Source organism: Salmo salar, chromosome 16 (genome assembly GCF_965601325.2).
Source record: "Salmo salar chromosome 16, fSalSal1, whole genome shotgun sequence".
Classification (NCBI taxonomy): Eukaryota; Metazoa; Chordata; class Actinopteri; order Salmoniformes; family Salmonidae; genus Salmo; species Salmo salar.
The window spans coordinates 27,846,473-27,860,923 of NC_138306.1; positions in this window are offsets into that span (position 1 = coordinate 27,846,473).

Consider the following 14,451-nt stretch of genomic DNA (forward strand, 5'->3'; position numbering starts at 1 on the left):
CATTTAGTAACGATACCAGGATATTGTTATATGGTTATGGTAAAGAGAGGCCAGTCATATATCATATTGGAGGGAATTGTTAGACTCGGTGGCGAGATACATTTTGCTGTGTCTAAGGGTAGCACATGCAAAATGAAACGCACATAAACGTTGGGGTAGATTAAAACAAATGATTAATGATTTGAGGGAGTACAGTGGACTTATCATTATTATGTTTTGTTTGTAGTTACAACTTTGGGGTGCTGATTAAGATGTAGTATAGTGAATATTGATGAATTGTACACTTTCTCTCGGAGGAGAATGGGGGTGGTAATTTTGTCTCTTTGAAATGTTTCTATGGTCTTGGGGAGAGAAGTGAGTGAGATTGAGACCGTAAACTACCAAATTATATAAGGCCTGGCCATTTATTGTTTGTTTTTACCTTAAGGTTTGCAAATACCCACACACAACACACTTGTTATGACTATTTGTTGGTGTTTTTAAAATACTGTTTGATTTATTTGTTAAGTGTTCTTTCATTTGGGTTTAGTGAGTTTTCCATTTGTCTTCGTGCCAAGGTATCTTAAAGGGGCGACACACACATACATTGAATTTTCGGAATATTTTATTTTCTGAGTTTTAATTGAACACCCAAATTATTTTTATAAGACATACTGGAAATTTACTGGAAACCTGGGATACAAAATGTATGAAATGTTTGACTGTTTTTCATTAGTCTAATATAGCAAGAAACACTTCTTTGAAGGGTTTGTGTGACCTCTTGTCCTGATTTTCCAGTGCGGTTTGATCACCCTCACTGGAAAGCCATGTGGATAATGAAGTTAAGGTCATTTGTAATACTGATTTGAAGGTCATTTGTAATATTGATAATTATGTTGAAGTTTATAGTTCTTAGCCATATTTGTGATTTGGACTTACGGGAAGAAGGAGCGGGCGTTACCTTTAACTAAGGGTAGGCTGTCTTAAGTCTATTTTACTATGATCGTATGGGTGTCATGGCTGTCTGAATGATCGGACCAAAGCGCAGCGTGTTCGTAGTTCCACATATTTTATTTAACCGTGAAACATAATGCAAAACACCAAAACTTGAAATAACGAAAACAACAAACCGTGACGCAGAGAGGAAAACACACTACTCAAAATATAATCACCCACAAAAACAGGTGGGACAAACATCAACTTAAATATGACCTCCAATTAGAGACAACGACAACCAGCTGCCTTTAATTGTAGATCATACCAAACAAAACCAACATAGAAATACAAAACTAGAACCTGAACATAGAAATACAAAAACAGACAAACACCCCCTGTCACGCCCTGACCTACTCTACCATAGAAAATAACAACTTACTATGGTCAGGACATGACAATGGGTACAATTATTTTTCTTTATGCAGTTATTAAGGGTTATGATTCTAATTCGATACAAAACAGATTAGGTCTGCTGGATTGTTGGGATGTGGTCTAACTTCCTAATCCTGTGGCTCTGCGATGGACTTGATAGTGTGATGGGGAGTATAAGCCAATTTGAAAAACATGTTTCAATAGAATGTGTTGTTATTCTCTTTGACATATATTTAGACATTGTTATTAAGAATAATTGTCAAAAGTTATAATAATAATAATAATATAGTCAATGCTTGTCTGGATTTCCTGAATCAAAAATTAACTGAACTAAACTGTTGTCCTAATCTTTCCTCTCTCTAGGTCACAGTCGGTGTCTCAATGCATGAAAGGGATAATTTGACCACGAGAACGGTGTGAACCTTAAAACCCCCTCTAACTGGATGAAGAAAAGTGACAAAGGCGTTCGATACGGCCCTGTCCGCACCACTTCTATGAGAGACCTGAGTCTGAGCCAGCAACCGGTGTACAGCATCCAATCTAAGCTGTTTTTTCTCTCATGTCTTTTCTCTCAGGAGTGTGACAGGAGTCCACGTGGAGTGAGCATGGGGAGAAATATGTTCCAAACTTCTCTTATGTTGCTGGTATACTCGTTGACAAATGGACAAGACATAATGGGTGGTCAAGGTGGTGGTGGTTCAGGTGAGACATTGAAATTGGAACATTATCATGGGCCATCCACATTGAACTGTAAAGCTATCTGAATGCAATGACAAAGACGCTAGAAGAATCAATGCCTGAATGGGGGGGTTGGTCAACTGTCCGGACCTCTGGCAGTCTCTATGGGGGTGCCACACGGTTTAATTCTTGGGCCGACTCTCTTCTCTGTATACATCAATGATGTCGCTCTTGCTGCTGGTGAGTCTCTGATCCACCTCTACGCAGACGACACCATTCTGTATACTTCTGGCCCTTCTTTGGGCACTGTGTTAACATCCCTCCAGACGAGCTTCAATGCCATACAACTCTCCTTCCGTGGCCTCCAACTGCTCTTAAATACAAGTAAAACTAAATGCATGCTCTTCAACCGATCGCTGCCTGCACCTGCCCGCCCGTCCAGCATCACTACTCTGGACGGTTCTGACTTAGAATATGTGGACAACTACAAATACCTAGGTGTCTGGTTAGACTGTAAACTCTCCTTCCAGACTCACATCAAACATCTCCAATTCAATTAAATCTAGAATCGGCTTCCTATTTCGCAACAAAGCATCCTTCACTCATGCTGCCAAACATACCCTCGTAAAACTGACCATCCTACCGATCCTCGACTTCGACGATGTCATTTACAAAATAGCCTCCAATACCCTACTCAATAAATTGGATGCAGTCTATCACAGTGCCATCCGTTTTGTCACCAAAGCCCCATATACTACCCACCACTGTGACCTGAACGCTCTCGTTGGCTGGCCCTCGCTTCATACTCGTCGCCAAACCCACTGGCTCCAGGTCATCTACAAGACCCTGCTAGGTAAAGTCCCCCCTTATCTCAGCTCTCTGGTCACCATAGCAGCACCCACCTGTAGCACGCCATCCAGCAGGTATATCTCACTGGTCACCCCCAAAGCCAATTCCTCCTTCGGCCACCTCTCCTTCCAGTTCTCTGCTGCCAATGACTGGAACGAACTACAAAAATCTCTGAAACTGGAAACACTTATCTCCCTCACTATCTTTAAGCACCAGCTGTCAGAGCAGCTCACAGATTACTACACCTGTACATAGCCCATCTATAATTTAGCCCAAACAACTACCACTTCCCCTACTGTATTTATTTATTTTCCTCCTTTGCACCCCATTATTTCTATTTCTACTTTGCACTTTCTTCCACTGCAAATCTACCATTCCAGTGTTTTACTTGCTATATTGTACAGTGAGGGAAAAAAGTATTTGATCCCCTGCTGATTTTGTACGTTTGCCCACTGACAAAGAAATGATCAGTCTATAATTTAATGGTAGGTTTATTTGAACAATGAGAGACAGAATAACAACAAAAAATAAAAATATGTCAAAAATGTTATAAATTGATTTGCATTTTAATGAGGGAAATAAGTATTTGACCCCCTCTCAATCAGAAAGATTTCTGGCTCCCAGGTGTCTTTTATACAGGTAACGAGCTGAGATTAGGAGCACACTCTTAAAGGGAGTGCTCCTAATCTCAGTTTGTTACCTGTATAAAAGACACCTGTCCACAGAAGCAATCAATCAATCAGATTCCAAACTCTCCACCATGGCCAAGACCAAAGAGCTCTCCAAGGATGTCAGGGACAAGATTGTAGACCTACACAAGGCTGGAATGGGCTACAAGACCATCGCCAAGCAGCTTGGTCAGAAGGTGACAACAGTTGGTGCGATTATTCGCAAATGGAAGAAACACAAAAGAACTGTCAATCTCCCTCGGCCTGGGGCTCCATGCAAGATCTCACCTCGTGGAGTTTCAATGATCATGAGAACGGTGAGGAATCAGCCCAGAACTACACGGGAGGATCTTGTCAATGATCTCAAGGCAGCTGGGACCATAGTCACCAAGAAAACAATTGGTAACACACTACGCCGTGAAGGACTGAAATCCTGCAGCGCCCGCAAGGTCCCCCTGCTCAAGAAAGCACATATACATGCCCGTCTGAAGTTTGCCAATGAACATCTGAATGATTCAGAGGACAACTGGGTGAAAGTGTTGTGGTCAGATGAGACCGAAATGGAGCTCTTTGGCATCAACTCAACTCGCCATGTTTGGAGGAGGAGGAATGCTGCCTATGACCCCAAGAACATCATCCCCACCGTCAAACATGGCGGTGGAAACATTATGCTTTGGGGGTGTTTTTCTGCTAAGGGGACAGGACAACTTCACCGCATCAAAGGGACGATGGACGGGGCCATGTACCGTCAAATCTTGATTGAGAACCTCCTTCCCTCAGCCAGGGCATTGAAAATGGGTCGTGGATGGGTATTCCAGCATGACAATGACCCAAAACACACGGCCAAGGCAACAAAGGAGTGGCTCAAGAAGAAGCACATTAAGGTCCTGGAGTGTCCTAGCCAGTCTCCAGACCTTAATCCCATAGAAACTCTGTGGAGGTTGAAGGTTTGAGTTGCCAAACGTCAGCCTCGAAACCTTAAATGACTTGGAGAAGAACTGCAAAGAAGAGTGGAACAAAATCCCTCCTGAGATGTGTGCAAACCTGGTGGCCAACTACAAGAAACGTCTGACCTCTGTGATTGCCAACAAGAGTTTTGCCACCAAGTACTAAGTCATGTTTTGCAGAGGGGTCAAATACTTATTTCCCTCATTAAAATGCAAATCAATTTATAACATTTTTTACATGCGTTTTTCTGGATTTTTTGGTTGTTATTCTGTCTCTCACTGTTCAGATAAACCTACCATTAAAATGATAGACTGATCATTTCTTTGTCAGTGGGCAAACATACAAAATCAGCAAGGGATCAAATACTTTTTAAATACTTTTCAAATACTTTGTACTTCGCCACCATGGCCTTTTTTTGCCTTGACCTCCCTTATCTCACCTCATTTGCTCACATTGTATATAGACTTATTTTTCTACTGTATTGTTGACTGTATGTTTGTTTTACTCCATGTGTTACTGTGTTGTTGTATGTGTTGTATGTTTGCTTTATCTTGGCCAGGTCGCAATTGTAAATGAGAACTTGTTCTCAACTTGCCTACCTGGTTAAATAAAGGTGAATTTTTTTTTTTTTTAAACTGTGCCCAAAATTGATTTAGACTTGTCTAAAATCATTTATTTTGGGGTATCAGGTTGATTGTAGAGGTCTACACAGTGCTAAAATTGTAGTAATCTAGATTAAGAATGCATTAGGATACTGATCTGTAATTATAATTATGATAATAAAGTTAATACTTGAATTATCTGATCATTTTACTGTATGTTAATATAAATGTACATTCTGCCAATGTTGATGTGTGTTAAATTGAGGGATTTGAGTGATTGGTCCTAAGTCATTTAAAATTTTGGTTGGATAATTAATTGGGTTTTGATTATGATTTGGAAACTGAATGATTGTTAAAACTGATGGATTGATTGGTGAATGGGGAGAGTAAAACTGATCCTAATCTATTTTACTTATTTCCATTACCAAATGACATTTTTGATGATAGTGATAACACTCAGGAACTATAGCAGGTATGGTGTTAATGGCACATAGAGACTATAGGAGTTGCCTTATAAATAGTGGAATCATGATGCTTGTCTTGGGTCATGTTCATTAGGCACCAACGGAATACATTTTACTTAAACCAGGAGTCACTAACTGGATTTGTCCAACAAGATATGCTCATTTTAGTTTCTTGGATGGAAATAGATATTTCCACCATGCTGATCCATTGGAGTGTGATAGATAACTAAAGATGATTTTATTAAACTCCATTGTTGCATGCACTGCATTATGCATTAAATATTTGATTTTCACTGTCTATGAAGATATAGCCTTGAATCATATAAACTGTATGCATCTTTTGTTTTTCTTCATGGGTACGTGCAGGTGACTGTGTATCATGACCTTCCCAGACAAATTGGTTGAATGCTTAGAATATGTGTTGGAGGTTGAAATGGGAGACAGTGTTAATTTTCTTGGGAGGAGGCTGAGCCAGTGCTATAGCAGCCGGTCACGTACATGAATCCATGCAATGAATTATTGATTTTATGCTTCTTGTTTTATGAAGAATGTATGCATTTTCTACGTTTTCTATATATTACATCTTGTAAATTTCTTTTAAGTTGAGAGGACTCTCAAAATGGGGAAATGTCAGAACAGAAATTACACGATTATGTTATGGTACTGTTATTGCATAAAATGGTTGTTTTATGCAACATAATAGTTTTTTTAGAACACTCTCATCTGTGTGTGTAGACTGAGTGGGCCTCTGGGAGATTTAACACTAACAGCGGATTTACGATGGAATGGAGACAACATTCCATTCCATGATTAGTGTCTGTGTGCCTGTCTGTCGGTAACAGTGCGAAACAATCTCCAGTTTCTTTAAAGAAAGGATTTAGTATTCTAGGTTGCGTTAGCATTTTTGTACAAGCAAGCAGTAAATGAACTAGAGGCAGATATTTGGCGCCATGTAAATCTTCATGTCTGTTGCATGAGAGCAAAATGTGCCTTTGTATGAATTCTCTCATCTGTGATTTATCATGAACATCCAGGAGGATGCTTTTCTTTAAAATGCTGTGGCTTAGTCCTGCTGGTTAGGCTCTCAATGAATCACCTACGGGGGGCTTGTTGAAAAGCTCCATTATTGTAGTAATTAACGAATAAAGTTTACTTGTTTTAAATAAATGTAAAAGTGTCTCCTTTTGATTACAATAATTCAACAACACTTCCTTAATTGACCCCCCCCATAAACGTAATGGACATATACCAGGATCTGTGCCAGGCCCGCCACGTCTGTTGACTCATCCAGCTGTAGAATTCACTGGCTTTTATGCAAAGCAGTAATTGTTTCAAAACATCTCCTGCCATGTCACTGATGCATCGTGAAACAGTGTTGTTAGATGGAGGCATTGTCTGTATAGTTTTTTTGGCCTTTTCCCCGAGCATTGTTCAAGCCATATCCGCGGCAGCAGGAAGAATTAAGTCCTCCACAATAGTATGGAGCTTGCCTGTCCTAGACACTTGGTAGCTCACCATATAAGACACTTCTAGCCCCTTCTTATTAATGGTATCTGTTGCTTTTATACATGTCTTAGTTCTCAAAAGTCATCTTAATTTTCGCTCAAAAAACTGCTGTGGATTATTTTTCAAATTGGCATGTTTCATTTCTAAATGTCTGCGCAAGAGTGAAGGTTTCATTGAGTTGTGAGATACTTTTACACATATAACACACTGTGGCCGAGGAAAGGCACTACTCCCAATATAAGTGAACCTAAAATCAATGTGGTTCTCATCATATTTGTGCCTCTTCGATGGTCCAACGTCCCTGTCTGTTGTTCGGTGCTTTCCCGGGTAAGGGGGCAGTAGCTCTTCGGCTGCATCAGATTCACAACTGTCAGTGTCCATGCTAGCTTGGCTAACAACAAATGTAAAACTACTGATGCTAGTATTGGATGTGCTCGTGGAAGTAGAACAACTTCTGTTGTCGACAGGTGCAGATGTAGTACTGCTGGTAGTAGCGTGTCTCTATGGACGTGGGCCTTACTTTTTTGAACCATTTATCCATTTTCGGGCAAACGGAATGAGCAGCAGCTACGTTTGGCTACATAAGGACCAGTAGTGGAATTCCCGCTAGAGAGGAACAGTTAATGTGATTGGATGTTAATTATTTGACTAGACTACCTGTGGTTGACTTTGTGTTGTTATTTCACTGAACACTAGATGGTTTAATTGTATTTTTAGCAGAGAAACGAGGCTACTCAGGTGAGAAAAAAAACATCACCCAAATGTATATCCCCATTGGAAAATCTAAATGGACTGTTTGAAAATGTGAATCACATTTTTATTTGGCATAGCCCCGACGGCATTGCGCGTACCCCAGGGAATAGTCGGGTTATAGCATTGGCCTTATGTAGGTCAATCTTCTTAACCCCTAACCTTAAACTTAGTTTAGACTGAAGCTGTAAAATCTTGTGTGAGTTTCAGTAACTTCCAGATTGGCAGCACATCATGGACCTAATGACATTTGGAAACCAAACCAATCAAAATACAGAATAATTCGCAGTTGGATTGGGCCTGTGGTATGTCTCCAGCCAGGTGCGCAACTTTAACTGGGGACGGGGGGACATGTCACACCCACATTCTGAAATTGCATTTGTCTCCCCCAGTTTTATCATTAGAATGTGATACAAAATGAGGCAACGGTGTGCTTAAAGAACATGCGGAGGCCTCCGAGCGGTCAGTTAGGCTGTTTGAAGTATTTATATGACTGGATAAAAAATATATACAGTACAGTCAAAAGTTTGGACACACCTACTCATTCCAGGGTTTTTCTTTATTTTGACTATTTTCTACATTGTAGAATAATAGTGAAGACATCAAAACTATGAAATAACACATATGGAATCATGTAGTAACCCAAAAAAAAGTGATAAACAAATCAAAATATATTATATATTTGAGATTCTTCAAAGTAGCCACCCTTTGCCTTGATGACAACTTTGGACACTCTAGGAATTCTCTCAACCAGTTTCATGAGGTAGTCACCTGGAATGCAATTCAATTAACAGGTGTGCCTGGTTAAAAGTTAATTTGTCAAATTTCTTTCCTTCTTAATGCGTTTGATCCAATCAGTTGTGTTGTAACAAGGTAGGAGTGGTATACAGAAGATAGCCTTATTTGGCAAAAGACCAAGTCCATATTATAGCAAGAACAGCTCAAATAAGCAAAGAGAAACGGCAGTCCATCATTACTTTAAGACATGATTAAGAAATGAAGGTCAGTCAATCTGGAAAATTTCAACAACTTTGAAAGTTTCTTCGAGTGCAGTCGTAAAAACCATCAAGTGCTATGATGAAACTGGCTCTCATGAGGACCGGCACAGGAAAGGAAGACCCAGAGTTACCTCTGTTGCAGAGGATAAATTCATAAGAGTTATCAGCCTCAGAAATTGCAGCCCAAATACATGCGTCACAGAATTCAAGTAACAGACACATCTCAACATCAACTGTTCAGAGACTGCGTGAATCAGGCCTTCATGGTCGAATTGCTGCAAAGAAACCAGAACTAAAGGATACCAATAAGAAGAAGAGACTGGATGGGCCAATAAACACAGCAATGGACATTAGACCTGCGGAAATCTGTCGTTTGGTCTGATTTTGGTCAAAATGTGAGATTTTTTGTTCCAACCGCAGTGAGACGCAGAGTTGGTGAACGGATGATCTCCGAATGTGTAGTTCCCACCATGAAGCATGGAGGAGGAGGTATTTTGGTGTGGGGGTGCTTTGCTGGTGACACTGTCAGTAATTTATTTAGAATTCAAGGCACACAACCAGCATGGCTACCACAGCATTCTGCAGCGATACGCCATCCCATCTGGTTTTCGCTTTGTGGGGCTATCATTTGTTTTTCAACAGGATAATGACCCAACACTACTCCAGGCTGTGTAAGGGCTGTTTGACCAAGAAGGAGAGTGATGGAGTGCTGCATCAGATGACCTGGCCTACACGATAACCAGACCTCAACACAATTGAGATGGTTTGGGATGATTTGGACCGCAGAGTGAAGGAAAAGCAGCCAAAAAGTGCTCAGCATATGTGGGAACTCCTTCAACACTGTAGAAAAAGCATTCCAGTTGAAGCTGGTTGAGAGAATGCCGAGAGTGTGCAAAGCTGTCATCAAGGCAAAGGGTGGGTTCTTTGAAAAATCTAAAATCTAATTTAATTTTTGATATGTTTAACACTTTTTTGCTTACTACATGATTCCATATGTGTTATTTCATAGTGTTGATGTCTTCACTATTATTCTACAATGTAGAAAATAGTAAAAAAATAAAGATAAACCCTTGAATGCGTAGGTGTCTGTCACGATTCCCACCGACGGTGGCGCCCCCTCCTGCTCGGGTGGCGCTCGGCGGTCGTCGTCACCGGCCTATTAGCTACCACTGATTCCCTTTTTTGGTTTTCCCTTTTTTTGGTTTTGTGCACCTGTGTTTAGTTTGGGTAATTAGCGGGGCTATTTAATTTAGCTGGTCCACTCCCGTGTTGTGCGGGATTATCTCGTTACTGACGGCTCATGTTCGTGTCGGCGATGTTTTACGCCATGTGTGTTTTCTCCCCTGTGTTTGGGAATATTTGTTTTGTGTGTGAGTGTACATTAAATACGCCACTACCCTGTGCTCGCTGCTTCCTGTGCCTCATTCCTTCACCACGACTACCAAGCCTTTACAGAATCCCGCACCACGAAAAGGCATGGAATCAGCAGAAGCAGCGGCCACCCCTCTTCCCTTGATGGAGGAACGCGTACTCCACCACACTACGGTCCTCCACCGCATCGGATCCGTGATGGACCAGATGATGGAGAGGATGGACTGATGGGAGAGAAGTGGTCTCCTCTCTCCACCTCCGGCTCCTCCGATGCAGCCACCTCCTCCTCCCACTACGTCTGGCTCTGGCGCGCTTCGTTTGGCGCTCCCGAGGGAGTATGATGGGGCGGCGGCTGGGTGCCAGGGATTTCTGCTCCAGCTCGAGCTGTACCTGGCCACCGTCAGACCTGCACCCTCGGGAGAGGAGAGCGTGAGTGCCCTCGTTTCCTGCCTGATGGGCCGAGCTCTGGAGTGGGCTAATGCGGTCTGGAATGGCCCAGACTCGGCGAGGGACCACTATCCAGAGTTCACCCGCCGCTTTCGGGCCGTGTTTGACCACCCTCCGGAAGGAAGAGCGGCGGGTGAACGGCTGTTCCACCTCAGGAAGGAGACGAGGAGTGCTCAGGACTTCACGTTGGAGTTCAGGACCTTGGCTGCTGGGGCGGGGTGGAACGACAGGGCCCTCATAGGGCCCTACCTACAGATGCAGTCTCCGGGCGGACGTCCGCAGGGAGCTGGCCTGTTGAGATGCCGCTGTATCCCTGGACGAGCTCATCGACATGTCCATTCGTCTGGACAATCTGCTGGCTGCCCGCGGGCGTTCGGAGAGGGTCCTGCCCGTTCCACCTCAGTGCACCCCCGTCCCTACCCCTATGGAGGTAGGGGGGGCCGTGCCAAGGGGCACCGGAGGAGGTGGCTCCTCCTGCACCAGCTGTGGTCGGAGAGGACACACGGCCGACCGGTGCTGGAGGAGCCAGTCTGGGAGTCGAGAGGGCAGGCAGAACACTTCTCGGTCACCCCAGGTGAGTCAGCACCAGATTCACCCAGAACCCCCTGTTGGTCACGTGTTCTTACCTGTTTTGTTTTCTAAATTATTTCCCTCTTCCCAGCATAGGGCGCTAGTCGATTCAGGCGCAGCTGGGAACTTTATGGATCGTGAACTTGCCATTAAGCTGGGCATTCCGCGGGTGCCGATAGATTCCCCCTTCCCCGTGCACTCCCTAGATAGCCGACCATTAGGGTCAGGGCTAGTCAGGGAGTCTACGGTGCCACTGGACATGGTAACGCAGGGGAATCATAAGGAACGCATTCGTTTTTTCCTTATTGATTCGCCTGCGTTTCCGGTGGTGCTGGGGGTCCACTGGCTGGCTGGTCACAATTCCCGTATTTCGTGGAACCAGGGGGTTCTCCAGGGGTGGTCAGAGGAGTGTTCAGGGAGGTGTCTAGGAGTTTCCATAGGTGCCACGTCGGTGGAGAGTCCAGACCAGGTGTCCACCGTGCGCATCCCCCCTGAATACACCGATTTGGCGATCGCCTTCTGTAAAAAGAGGGCGACTAAATTACCACCTCATCGACAGGGGGACTGTGCGATAGATCTCCAGGTTAACGCTGCGCTTCCCAAGAGTCACGTGTACCCCTTGTCACAGGAGGAGATGGCGGCAATGGAGACATATGTCACGGAATCCCTGGGACAGGGGTACATTCGGCCCTCCATCTCACCCGCCTCCTCGAGTTTCTTTTTTGTGAAGAAAAAGGAGGGAGGTCTGCGTCCGTGCATTGATTACAGAGGTCTAAACGCTATCACGGTGGGGTTTAGTTACCCACTACCTCATCGCTATGGCGGTGGAATCATTTCACGGAGCAAAGTTCTTCACAAAACTGGATCTCAGGAGCGCGTATAACCTGGTGCGTATCAATAAGGGAGACGAGTGGAAAACCGCCTTTAGTACCACATCAGGCCATTATGAGTACCTCGTCATGCCGTATGGGTTGAAAAATGCTCCAGCCGTCTTTCAATCCTTTGTTGACGTTTTTCTCAGGGACCTGCACGGGCAGGGCGTGATTGTCTATATCGATGACATTCTGATATATTCCGCCACCCGCTCCGCGCATGTGTCCCTGGTGCGCAAGGTGCTTGGTAGACTGCTGGAGCATGACCTATACGTTAAGGCTGAGAAATGTGTGTTTTCCAAACGAGCCGTTTCCTTTCTGGGTTATCGCATTTCCACCACGGGGGTGGTGATGGAGTGTGACCGCCTTAAGGCTGTGCGTAATTGGCCGACTCCAACCACGGTGAAGGTTTATCCGGGGTTTTGGCCAGGTAGCGGCTCCCATTACCTCACTGCTGAAGGGGGGGCCAGTGCGTTTGCGATGGTCGACGGAGGTGGACGGAGCCTTCAAGAAGTTGAAGACGCTGTTTACCGACGCACCCGTGTTGGCGCACCCGGACCCGTCTCTAGCATTCATAGTGGAGGTGGACGCATCCGAGGCTGGGGTGGGTGCCGTGCTATCATAGCGCTCGGGTATGCCATCGAAACTCCGCCCCTGCACTTTCTTTTCGAAGAAGCTCAGTTCGGCGGAGCGTAACTATGATGTGGGGGACAAGGAGTTGCTAGCGGTGGTAAAAGCCTTGAGGGTGTGGCGGCACTGGCTTGAGGGGGCTAAGCACCCCTTTCTCATCTGGACCGACCACCGAAACCTGGAGTACATCCGGGCAGCGAGGAGACTGAATCCACATCAGGCAAGGTGGGCCATGTTCTTCGCCCAGTTTAGTTTCACTATCTCCTATAGACCGGGTTCCCTGAACACTAGAGCCGACGCGCTGTCCCGTCTCTATGACACAGAGGACCGGCCCATCGATCCAACTCCCATCATTCCAGCGTCTAGGCTGGTGGCGAGGACAGTGCGGAGTCTCAGGGGGAAGTACTGGTGGCCCACCTTGGCTAAGGACGTGAGGTCCTATGTCTCTTCCTGTTCGGTGTGCGCTCAGAGTAAGGCTCCTAGGCATCTATCGAGAGGGAAGTTACAGCCCCTCCCCGTTCCACAACGGCCATCGCACCTGTCTATAGATTTCTTGATAGATCTTCCCCCCTCTCAGGGGAACACTGCGATTCTGGTGGTTGTGGATCGGTTCTCTAAGTCCTGCCATCTCCTCCCGTTGCCCGGTCTCCCTACGGCCCTGCAGACTGCGGAGGCCCTATTTACCCACGTCTTCCGGCACTACGGGGTGCCGGAGGACATTGTCTCTGATCGAGGTTCCCAGTTCACATCCAGGGTCTGGAAAGCGTTTATAGAGCGGCTGGGGGTATCGGTCTGTTTGACCTCCGGTTATCACCCCGATAGCAATGGGCAGGCGGAGAGGGTGAACCAGGAAGTGGGCAGGTTTCTGAGGTCGTATTGCCAGGGGAGTGGGCGAGGTACATTCCTTGGGCTGAGTTAGCCCAGAACTCACTTTGCCACTCCTCTACTAACATGTCACCGTTTCAGTGTGTTTTGGGTTACCAGCCGGTCCTGGCACCATGGCACCGGAGCCAGACCGAGGCTCCTGCGGTGGAGGACTGGGTACAGCACTCCAAGGAGACCTGGAGAGCCGTCCAGGACTCCCTGAAGGAGGCCAGTGGACAGCAGAAGAGGAGTGCTGACCGCCACAGCAGTGAGGCACCCGTGTTTGTACCCGGAGACAGGGTCTGGCTCTCGACCCGGAACCTGCCCCTCCGCGTGCCCTGCCGGAAGCTGGGGCCGCAGTGTGTGGGACCCTTTAAAGTCCTGAGGAGGATAAACGAGGTGTGTTATCGGTTACAACTCCCTTCCTATTTCCGTATTAACCCCTCGTTTCATGTGTCTCTCCTCAGGCCGGTGGTAGCTGGTCCCCTGCAGGAAGGTGAGGTGCCGGAGGTCCCTCCACCCCCTCTGGACATCGGGGGGTCCCCGGCGTACAGCATACGGGCCATTCTGGACTCGAGACGCCGGGCGAGGGGCCTGCAGTACCTCGTGGACTGGGAGGGGTACGGCACAGAGGAGAGGTGCTGGGTGCCGGCGGAGGACGTCTTGGACCCATCCATGTTGAAGGATTTCCATCGCCCCTCCGGGTCATCCTCGAGGCCGGTGTCGGCGCGCTGCGGGAGCCGCGCGTCAGGAGGGGGGTACTGTCACGATTCCCACCGACGGTGGCGCCCCCTCCTGCTCGGGTGGCGCTCGGCGGTCGTCGTCACCGGCCTATTAGCTACCACTGATTCCCTTTTTTTGGTTTTGTGCACCTGTGTTTAGTTTGT